Source organism: Balearica regulorum, chromosome 25 (genome assembly GCF_011004875.1).
Source record: "Balearica regulorum gibbericeps isolate bBalReg1 chromosome 25, bBalReg1.pri, whole genome shotgun sequence".
Lineage (NCBI taxonomy): Eukaryota > Metazoa > Chordata > Aves > Gruiformes > Gruidae > Balearica > Balearica regulorum.
Genome location: NC_046208.1, coordinates 4,931,275 through 4,940,672, shown reverse-complemented (window position 1 = coordinate 4,940,672; position 9,398 = coordinate 4,931,275). Strand labels below are relative to the sequence as shown.

At 59.4% G+C, this 9,398-nt stretch overlaps 1 protein-coding gene across 1 annotated transcript in view; it reads left to right on the top strand.

The window, feature by feature from the left end:
- Positions 1 to 958: 958 nt before the first annotated feature.
- UQCC2 (ubiquinol-cytochrome c reductase complex assembly factor 2) overlaps positions 959 to 9,398 on the top strand; it is a 92,213-nt gene continuing 83,773 nt past the window's right edge. Inside the window, exon 1 of the mRNA XM_075775668.1 lies at positions 959 to 964. The gene's annotated coding sequence lies outside the window, so the exon portion shown is untranslated. The remainder of the gene's footprint in view (positions 965 to 9,398) is intronic.

Sequence of the window (9,398 nt, the reverse complement as noted above, 5' to 3'; positions counted from 1 at the left end):
GCTGCACGGTGCTGAGCCTCTCCTGCCCTAGGACCCAGCCCGCCTTGTTTGATGTTTTGTGCACTTTTTGGCTGGGTGTTGGTAAAGGCGCTACCGGCCGTGGAGGGGGCAACCGCTCTGTAAAGCAAAAGAATAAATAAAGAGAAGTCAGTATAAAAAGAGGCTTTACTGCAAACAAGCAAGCAAACACCCAGAGCAGCAAAGGAGCATCAGCTCCCCGATGCCTCCAGCAGCAGCTGGTGAAATCATGCACAAAATATTGCAGCATTAGGGCACACGCGGCGACAAGGTGTAGTGCTGTGATTATAATAAAGACAGACACGGGCCTTTAACGCTTTCAAGCTGATGCTTTGATTGACTGCCTGAGACTCGGTGTTGGCAAAGTGGCTGGAGCCCGCCGATTGCCGGGGCGTGCCTGCTGCGGGCAGCGGGACGGAGCGCTGGGGAGGGGGCCGGTGCCCGCCTGGGGCTGCCCCCCGTTGCTGGCTGCCCGCTGAGCGAGCTGCCGGAGGGATCCTGGATGCGCTGTGCGAGGCTCGGGGTCTAACCCAGCTCCCACCCATCCCACGGGTGTGCAAGAGCTAAAACTGTGGAGCTGCTCCTCAGCCCCGGCGATAACGTCCTTGCTTTGCAGGTCTTGCCTGGTTTACAGGTGGGTTTGGGTGTTTTTGAGGCTGAAGCTGCTTTGCTGAGCTCTGTCTCCTGCCTTTGGTCTGTGGTTTGGGCTTTGTCTCGACGCTCTGGGGTTCTGCATCACCTCTGACTCCCAAGGCACTTTCTGAGCCAGAACTGTTTGCCACGGCAGCTGCTCGTCTGTGTCTGGCCAGGTATTACAGCACTCGGCCGATTCCCATAACTCCAGGGTTTAAGCACCCAGCGTGGCCCTTAGCACTGAACAGCGGTAAATCTCCGGGTCCTTGTTTGCCTCTGGCTTTATTGACAGCACGGAGGAATGGCCGGCGCCACGTGCGAGGAATGAAGATGTCTGAGGAGCTCTGTGCAGAGGGATGCCTGGCAGCACACCCTGTTTCTGTGCGCCCTGGGACACCTTTCTGCTGCTCCCTGGAAGGAGACGACTTCTGCCTCGGACGGCAAGCGCAGGGTGGGGGTTTTTGGGGTTTTTTTTTTTTTGCTGTTTAGATCCTTGCAAAAGGTGAACGCAGTGGGCATTTGTGGGAACTGCGCTGTGGGGCAGGACTACTGTATGAACGAGGCTGGACGCTCTGGTGTGCCCCCTGCAATCCCCCTGTCTTGCAGAGATGTCCCACGGGAGCTGCACACGTGGCTTTCACCCCAGAAACTCCCCCAAGCCCAGCCAGCTGCCCCCCTCACTCCCCATCCCAGCACGGTCCTCGTGTCTCGGCGGGCACCGCGGGGCTGTGGCTGTGGTGGCCATGGTGGCCGTGCCCTCTCGAGGTTGCTGTGAACTGTAGATGAGCGAAGGAGAGGAGCAAGATGGCCCAGCATTCGTCATGCCGGGACAGGCTCCTGTCTTGTGATTTCCCTGGCACTTTCCTTCTGCAGCAATCCCCTAACTCCCCTCCTTCCTGCCCGTACGTGTAAGCACGTTTGCCCTTTCACAGACAGGAACGGAGCCCGACTCTTGCTGAGATGGGGGAACCAGACCCGAGCCAGAGGGCGATGCCACCCGGGAGCACCCGCACGGGTGGGGAGCGGTGCCCCGATGGGAGCAAGAAGGCAGAAAGCCCCTCGGCAGACCAAGGAGGGGTAGGGTGGCCCATCCGTCCCCATCCCTCCTGGTCCCGTCCCTTCTCGCTGCTCTGTAGTAGCTATGGATAAGGTTTACTCAGATTTATGGCACTTCTGAGGAGGTTTCTAGGAAGAGATGCCTTTTGCCCGCTAAATTACCAACATCTCTCTCCCCTCTCCCCAGGGCTCAGCTCCATGGCTTGACTGACGCAAAAGCGTTCCAGCGTCGGAGACTGAGAGAGACAAATGAGCAATTTGCCAGGAAATTATCCTTTGGGATTCCTCCTCTCCCCAGTCAGTTTAATTGGGTGAGCTCTGGGTGGCTTTAATTGCTGTGCTCGATGCACAGCTTCACCCACTCCTCTCGGTTTTGTCTCCCATCTCTCTCCTTCCCCCTCCTCCTTCCTGGCACCATTTATCTTCCTCCTCCTACAGCATCTCCCCTTCTTGTTTTTTTCCCCCCAATATCTCTTGGAAATGGTGACAAGCTGAAATGCAGTTCGAGTTCCTCACCCAGTCACGGCTGACAGGTTCTTTAAGACTTTGGTGCTTCCCAGAGGGTGATGAACCGGTGCCGAGATGCCTTGGATTTGTCTGGGGGATTTGCGATGGCTGCGGCAGCAAGCAGCAAAGCATCCGTTGCTGGTTGTGTGCCATTTGGTGAAGCTGGTGATGTCGGTGGGATGTGGGTTGTGTTTTCACCCAGCCGCCTTCCTGCCGGTGTGCTTTGGGGCTGGCATCTCCCAAACGTGCCCTGGCATGGCTGAGGCTGCAGCAGAGGCTGTAACAGCCAGCATGGGGCTGGGAGCACCTGGTCGTGGCTGGAGCGTGGAAGATGCTCCCTTATCCCTGCTCCTGCTACCTGGTCGCTCTTAATACTTTCAAGGGGTTGGAGATCATCAGGTTTGCATACGGCAACTGTGGGGCACAACCTACACCCCCTTAATTTGCCTTGGCTTTTGCTAGGTCTCATCCCAGAATTACCTTCGGGGCATTTTCAGGGTCAGATTCTCTGGGGGGTGCATCAGGAGCATCCTGGCGTGCTCCCTGGTATCAGGGGGAATGGGGGGTACGGCAAAGGGCTTGCCTGAATGGCTCTGGGGAGGGCTGCAAGGACAGGGCAGAGGGAGACGTCTGCGGCCTGGAGTCCTTCTGCCTCTTGCCACCCTCTCCCTCCTCTCTCCTCTGCCTTCGCCAGAAGCCCCCCGCTCCCCCCGCCCAGCCCGGCTGCAGCTCTCTGCGCCCACAGAGGCAAAGCTCAGTGCCGGGGAGTTTGCAGTGGGTTTCGGTTCGGTGTCTGAATTTTATGTAGTGCTTGGAAACAAGGGAGAATAAGCAAGCCCAGTCCCTGGCCAGCAAACACCAGATTTGTGGCTCACTCGTGGTCCCCAAGGACGCAGCACGAGCATCCAAGCAGCACATGCAGCACTATGATGAATGAGGGATAATTTAAAATGGCAGCTGAAGTCCAAATTCTGTTTGTAATAAATACATAAACTAGTTAAAAATAAATTGATTAGCCAAGGATATCCTCTTAACACTCTTTAAACTCTAACATCTGTTTGTAATAAATAATTCAACCGGTAGATATTAATGAGGAGGCCAGGCGCGGTGGGAGAGAAGGCTGCTCAGAAACTCCGCAGAGACGCGTGGCTGCCAAGAACCGCGGGCCGGAGGAGCGGCTGTGGCTGCAGACGTGTCTGCGTGCTTTCCCGGGGGCTCGCCGTGTGCGTGGCAGCAACACGCGTGTCCAGCCACGTCCCGACCGACGTGGATGTGGTTGCATAGGCAGAGAAGCTGCGCAGCCCGGTGCACGCAGGGCGGCACGTGTGTGCTTAGCGTGCTCCTGCCTGGCCGTGTGCTCACGCCCCGTGCTGGCACAGCCCGCACCGGGCACGGCACAACCCGATCCTTTCGTGCGGCCCCGCGCAGCCCCAGCCCACGCGGTGCTGTGTCCCCGTGGATTTATGCGCGTATATGGCCCTGCAGGTTTAGATGCACAGACGGCCGCGCGCAGACGTTTCGTTACGGAGCTTGTTGCGTGTGCATACCGTGGGCATGCGGGCGCGCACGCGGTTGGTGTGGAAGTTGCGCACGCGTGTTTTCTGGCATGTCCCTGTCCTGTTGCGGGATCCCAGGCAGCGAGCGGGCTCCCAGCCTGCCCCCCCCCCCCGTCCCTGGCAGCAGAACTGGCTGTCACAGCCTGCGCGTTGTCGTTTCTCCTTTTTTAATCAGTGCTAACAGCTGCTGTGCCCGATGCACGAGGGGCTGCTCCTGGCACTCGGCGTGAGCCTTCGGCCCAGGACCGTCTCCCCGATCGGTCGGAGCGGCCAGCTGGAGTCGGGCCGAGGCGGAGAGCGAGTAACGCGCTGGGGGGGAGCGGGGGGGGCTTCAGCCGGGGGGCAGGGACGAGCGATGGACCCTCTGGGACCCAAGCAGGCTGGTCGCGGTCCTCCAGCTGAGCCACGCTGATGGCATCGCTCTGTCTCTGGGAAGTGCAAGTCCTTCGCATGGGTACGTCGGGAGAGGCTGTCTGGCTCCCGGTTTAGCCGGCTCTGCACCAGTCTCGCAGGCAGGGACAGAGCTGGATGAGGCCAGGGCCAGGAGCCAGGGCAGGGAAGGTGCTGGGTGCCCTGGCACCGTCCGTCCTGCTGCCATCTCCGGGACTGTGCTTCACTCCCCCTCCGCAGCCGGGAGCGGGCGGGTTGCAGGGGGCTGGGGCAGGGCTGGCTGTCGGCGTTAAGGGTCCGCATCGCTGCGGTGACGAAGTGCTCGTGGTTAGTCTGACGGTTCTGCTGCCGTCCCACGGCTGTGCCACGGTTGCAGGGCCACGTCCCGGACAGCATCTCCCGGGTCCCTCCCCCTGGGGTCAAATCCAATCTTGGTGTAAGCGGCTCTTGCTCCCCGCAGTCCCTGCTCCCGTGGGCTCCAGCTGCCGATGGCTTTCAGCTGAATTAGCAAGAACCAAGTTTACTGCTTTAAAAACTTGGTTCAAAACACATCGCCCTTTCCCTCTCTAGGCTAGAAGGTACGTTGCCCCATGCAGAGAGGACATCCAAGGGCTGAGTGTTCTGCCGTGGGTTCTGGGGACAGGACCCCCCCCACAATATCTCTTGGCGGTGCAGTGGTGCTTGCACAGAGGTTTTCTCCTTGCACACGTGGACCTCCTTGTTCAAACCCGGTCATCGTTGCACTGTGAGGCCACCCAAAACCAGCAGCAGCAGCTAGGGTGGTTTATTGTTACTGTGAAATAGTGGCCGATGATTGCAGTGTTAATCAGGCTCTTTATGGCCCTCTGCGCAGTACCCACGTGAAATATTTTGCCTCCCATGTTTTTTGCTGCTTTCCTAGCCGCTCAGCTTCAGCCGTCAGGCCAGCCAGCAGCGTCCCGCGGGAGCAGGCCATCCCCATCGCTTTGGGTGGCTTGTCCCCTGGCTGGCATCTCCCCCCGAGAGCAACAGGGTGCTGGCACGAGCGTGCACCAGCCCCAGGCGTGCCAGCGTGCGTGTGTGACAGGGTAAGAGGGAGAGAAGAGGGCAGGAGAAATGATCGAAGGGTCTTAATCCTGCCCGTGAACCTCTGGGGAGGACCCAGGCCTGGGAGATGGTCAGAGGGACGGTGTGGGCAGGAGGAGACGGGCTTCGTGTCACCTCCCGTCCCCGAGGCGTGAGGCTGCTCTCTGACTCGGTTCCCAGCCTGCCGCCTTCAAGCGCTGGTCCCTGCTGCTCCATCGTCTGCCAAAACAGCTCTCTGAGCTCCCGAGGCCGCGGCGAGGTGCTCCTCCCATTAATCACCCCCTCCCGTCCATGTCTGCCCAGGAATTAAGCTCATTTGTCACCGCCGCCCTGCTCCCACCTGCCCCTCTCCCGGCGCGCAGTGGCCCGTGTGCCCCGATGTCCTCAGGCGCTGCAGGCCTCATCCTGTTTCCGTCTGCTTCGAAACGTCCCAGGGCAGGCACGGAGCCGTCCCTTCTGGCCCCCACCTCTACAGCCCCAGCAGAAGGCGGGACCCCCAGAACCGGCCGCGTTCAGACGCAGCCCCTGAGCCCGGCCGATGCTGAGGCACCGGCGCTGAGCGAGGCTGAGATAACCCTCTTGCTCCACCAAAACCCACCGGGAGATGCCCACGAGCCTCTTGTGTCCTCCCTTTCCCAGGGCTGAGGCGGCAATCTGGCCTGAGCCGTTCTGCAGCCCGACCGCGAGCGTCTCGGCCCCCCCCGTGCCCCACGCGGACCCTCGGCCGGGAGCGTCGCTCGCAGAGCCACGGGTTCGTTTCCAGCCTCCCCCATCCCCCCGTGCTGTGCTACCTCGACACGCTCGCTCAAACCTGCTCTGCCGGCATCGCTCTCCGACTTGCAGCACAGCCCTTGGGAACGTTCCCCCGGCAGCGAGCAAGAGCTGCTCGTTAATTAGCCTCCCGTTACTCCCAAGCATCCCCTGCAATAACACACAGCTCCTGCCTTTTAACTACCTACAAGTAATCACTCAGTCTCCAATAAAAAGGGAAGGAACAAGCCCCTGGTCGTGGTGTTAGCAATAATTTTTCTGGCTGTTAACCCGCTCCCATTCTCTAATTTTTCTCTGCGAAGCCCCAGATGCGGTGGGGAAGGACGGGAGCCAAGCGCCGCTCCGATCCTGCCGCTGACTTGCTGCCAGCCCCCCACAGCCATCATTGAGCTGTTCTTACTGCTCCCTGCCCGTCCCGCGTGCTGATTTTCAGGGCATGGAGGGTGCATCCATGCGGGTCTGTGCAAGGGAGACTTCCCGCTTAGGTCAGGCTACAAATTTCTATGAAAAAGGATGGAAAACATGAATGACTGCGATTGGGGTTTTTGCATTAGTGCCAGAAATCCCGTATTGACCTCGGAAAGGCAGTCGCTGCCCCTAAACATCTTATAGCGGAAGGAAAATACGGTCCTGTCTGAGATGTCAGCCTTGCCAGGCTCTTCCCAAGTAGCCGGCTGTTTTCTTCTCTTGTTGCCTGTAAATCCCCGACACGCTTAAAGCCTCTCTCCTGATAGGGAGCCTAACGCCTGAGCTCTGAATAAACCTGCTGAGACTCTCTGGCTTAGCATACCGAATGTAATGTTCTTAGCCAGCCTCATCGCAGCAAATCTCCATATTTCTCAGGGATAAACGCTCACCTCTCCTCCCTCTGTCTTCTGCTTTACCACTGATTTTCCACCGCGGGTGCGGTGTCGGGCTGTAATTGCTGGAGGGATGCTGAAGCCACTAAAATGTATCCTTGTTTTGTCTCTCGCGGGGGGGTTGCACACCCGGCGTGGTTTGCCAACAGCTCTTTCTTTAATGGGAGAGGGGTTTGCAAAGACAGAAGCTGGGGGAAACACCCGAGCACCTTTCGGCGGGGTTGGTGCGGTGGGGGGGAGGATGCCGGCGTGGCTGGCAGCGAGTGATGGCCACCGAGATCGCTGCGCCGTGGACACAGCGATGCTGAGCCGAGCAGCAGGATCTCCACGGGCTCCTGGGCATCGCCGTAGCGGTAAGCAGCATCAGCGGCGGTGTGGAAGGCTGTCCTGGGCGGGCTGCATCTCCTCCGAGGTTCACGCCAAGGGTTTGGGATCGCTTGGGCTGTTGAGTTTTACGTTAATTAACCTGCATTGCTGGAGCTCCCCTTTGAATTTCAGATGCAAACGGAGCTGAAATCCCCACGCTGACCCGCACCGCTGCGTTTCCCCGAGCTGCTGCTGGTGCAGAAAACCAAACAGGACTCGAAAAACCCGTGCGCGACAGAGAGAAGGCTGCACCGAAGCAGGGCAGAGGCGTCCCAGTCGTGAAAACATCTGGAGTTGTGCTGCACCACGAGGGCTGTTGGGGCAGGGTGCGCTTGGGGACCCCGTCTCCGTGCAGAGGGCGGGTGGACAAGAGGGAAAAGTGGTGGAAGGGGAGAGATTGGGGGGAGGAGGAGAGAGACAAGCAGGGATTGTTCCTAAAGCACTGGGGGGGAATGAGGACGTAGATCACCAGAATTGGCGAGGGACAGGCCATAAAGCAAAAATAAAAAGGTATTATAATTTATGATGCACAGTAAAAATATCCCGGGAACTGGGTTATGAAGAAGAATTCATTCTCTCGCCAACTCTGCGTATCTTTAAAGATGATAAATGACATTATGATTCTTCCTTATATCTGAGAGCTGGAAAATTCACTCCACCTTGGAGCTCTGCCCACGTCCCCTCCGTGCTCCTCCTGCTTCCCAAAGACAAGGGCTGCCAAGCCCTGGCCAGGCACAGTCACCCCGCAGGGCAGGCGCAGGCCCCCCAGGCCTGGGCTGGGGACACCCCTCTCGGGGTGCTGTGCCCGGGGTGCCGCAGCAGAGCAGGCATCTGTCCCAGCAATGCACTGAGCTGTGTGTGGCCTCAGCATCGCGTGGACGTGCCTGTGTGTGTTACAGGGCTGCAGCTGGGACTTCTGCAACGCTTTTGGGGTGCTGTTTGTCCCTCCCATCCCCAGGCACCGATCCTCCTGCCCAGCTCGAGCGGCGGCTGCTGTCCTTTGTGCGGTGCACGTGGTGTCTGGGTGTTTCTGGATGCCACGGCAGAGCCGGTCAGAGGAACCCCTGGGTCGCCGTCCCGTGCAGGGCGCACGTTTGGGGTGAGTGGGAGAAATTCCCTTTGTCACGTAGAGCCATGGGGCCTTTGAACCCAGCCCCGACTCGGAGCAAGAGAGGAGGACGAGGACACTGCCGGGGGACGGAGCCGCTCGGCCACGTGCCGGGGCTGACCCCAACTGCAGCAGGAGGAGTTGGCCTCTACCCAGCCAAACGCTGCGGAGCAACGTGTAAGTGCAGATTAGTTGTTCACAAGGTGGATTTAAAGAGTTAGGAAAGGAGAATGAAGCCAAAAGTTTCTTTAAAGCGGTACAGGCAGCCTTGGCATCTCTTCCCTCCCCTCTGCACAAAGCCAGCCCGCTGGGTTTCTTCTTTGATAAGAACCCTCGATGCCTCTGTGCCTCCAGGCACCGAATAAAAGGCTTTAATTACCCACTGCCAGGCACCGGCAGCGCTGCTGACAGTGGGGAGGTGCCTTCTGCCCACACCTTGGGAAGGGAAAACTTCCTGCAGAAGGAGCCATTCCTGGTTCATGTGCAGAAGCGTCTCCTCCGCCGCCGGCTGCTCTCGAGGCCGTGGGCAGAGCCCCTGCTCGGCCCTCCGCACCTCCAGGAGTCATTTTCCAGGAGGTGGTTTCCCTCTGTTCGCTCTCTCCCACCTCTGGAACCTTTTCTCGTCCTTCCTGAAGGATGCAGCTGCAGCGCGGCGGCTTGCACGAGCTCCTTGCGTGGCTGGGGCTCGGGCTCTGCAGGCTTCCCTTTACGCCGGGTTTCGAGGCGCCGTCCTACAAAGCGGTGCTGAGTCCCCAGTACCGATGCTCTCGGCACAGTGCGGACGCTGGAGCTCTCCCCCGGTGCTGTCTGCCCTGGCACAAGGCCGCTGCATTGCCCTCGCAGGCTGGCCGTGCAGCAACGCCTCCTGCTAACGGGTGGGCATCCCTGCGGGCGGGTTTTCAGTGGGACGAGCGGGATGAGATGGAGCCTGCACCCTGCAACCCTGCACCCTGCAACGGCATCACCCCGAGCTCTCTCTCTGCCCCAGCACGGGGTCGCTTGTGCCGGGCGATGCAAACGCCCAGGGGACTCCTGTCTTTCACCAAAAGTTTGTATTAGGAAGGAGAT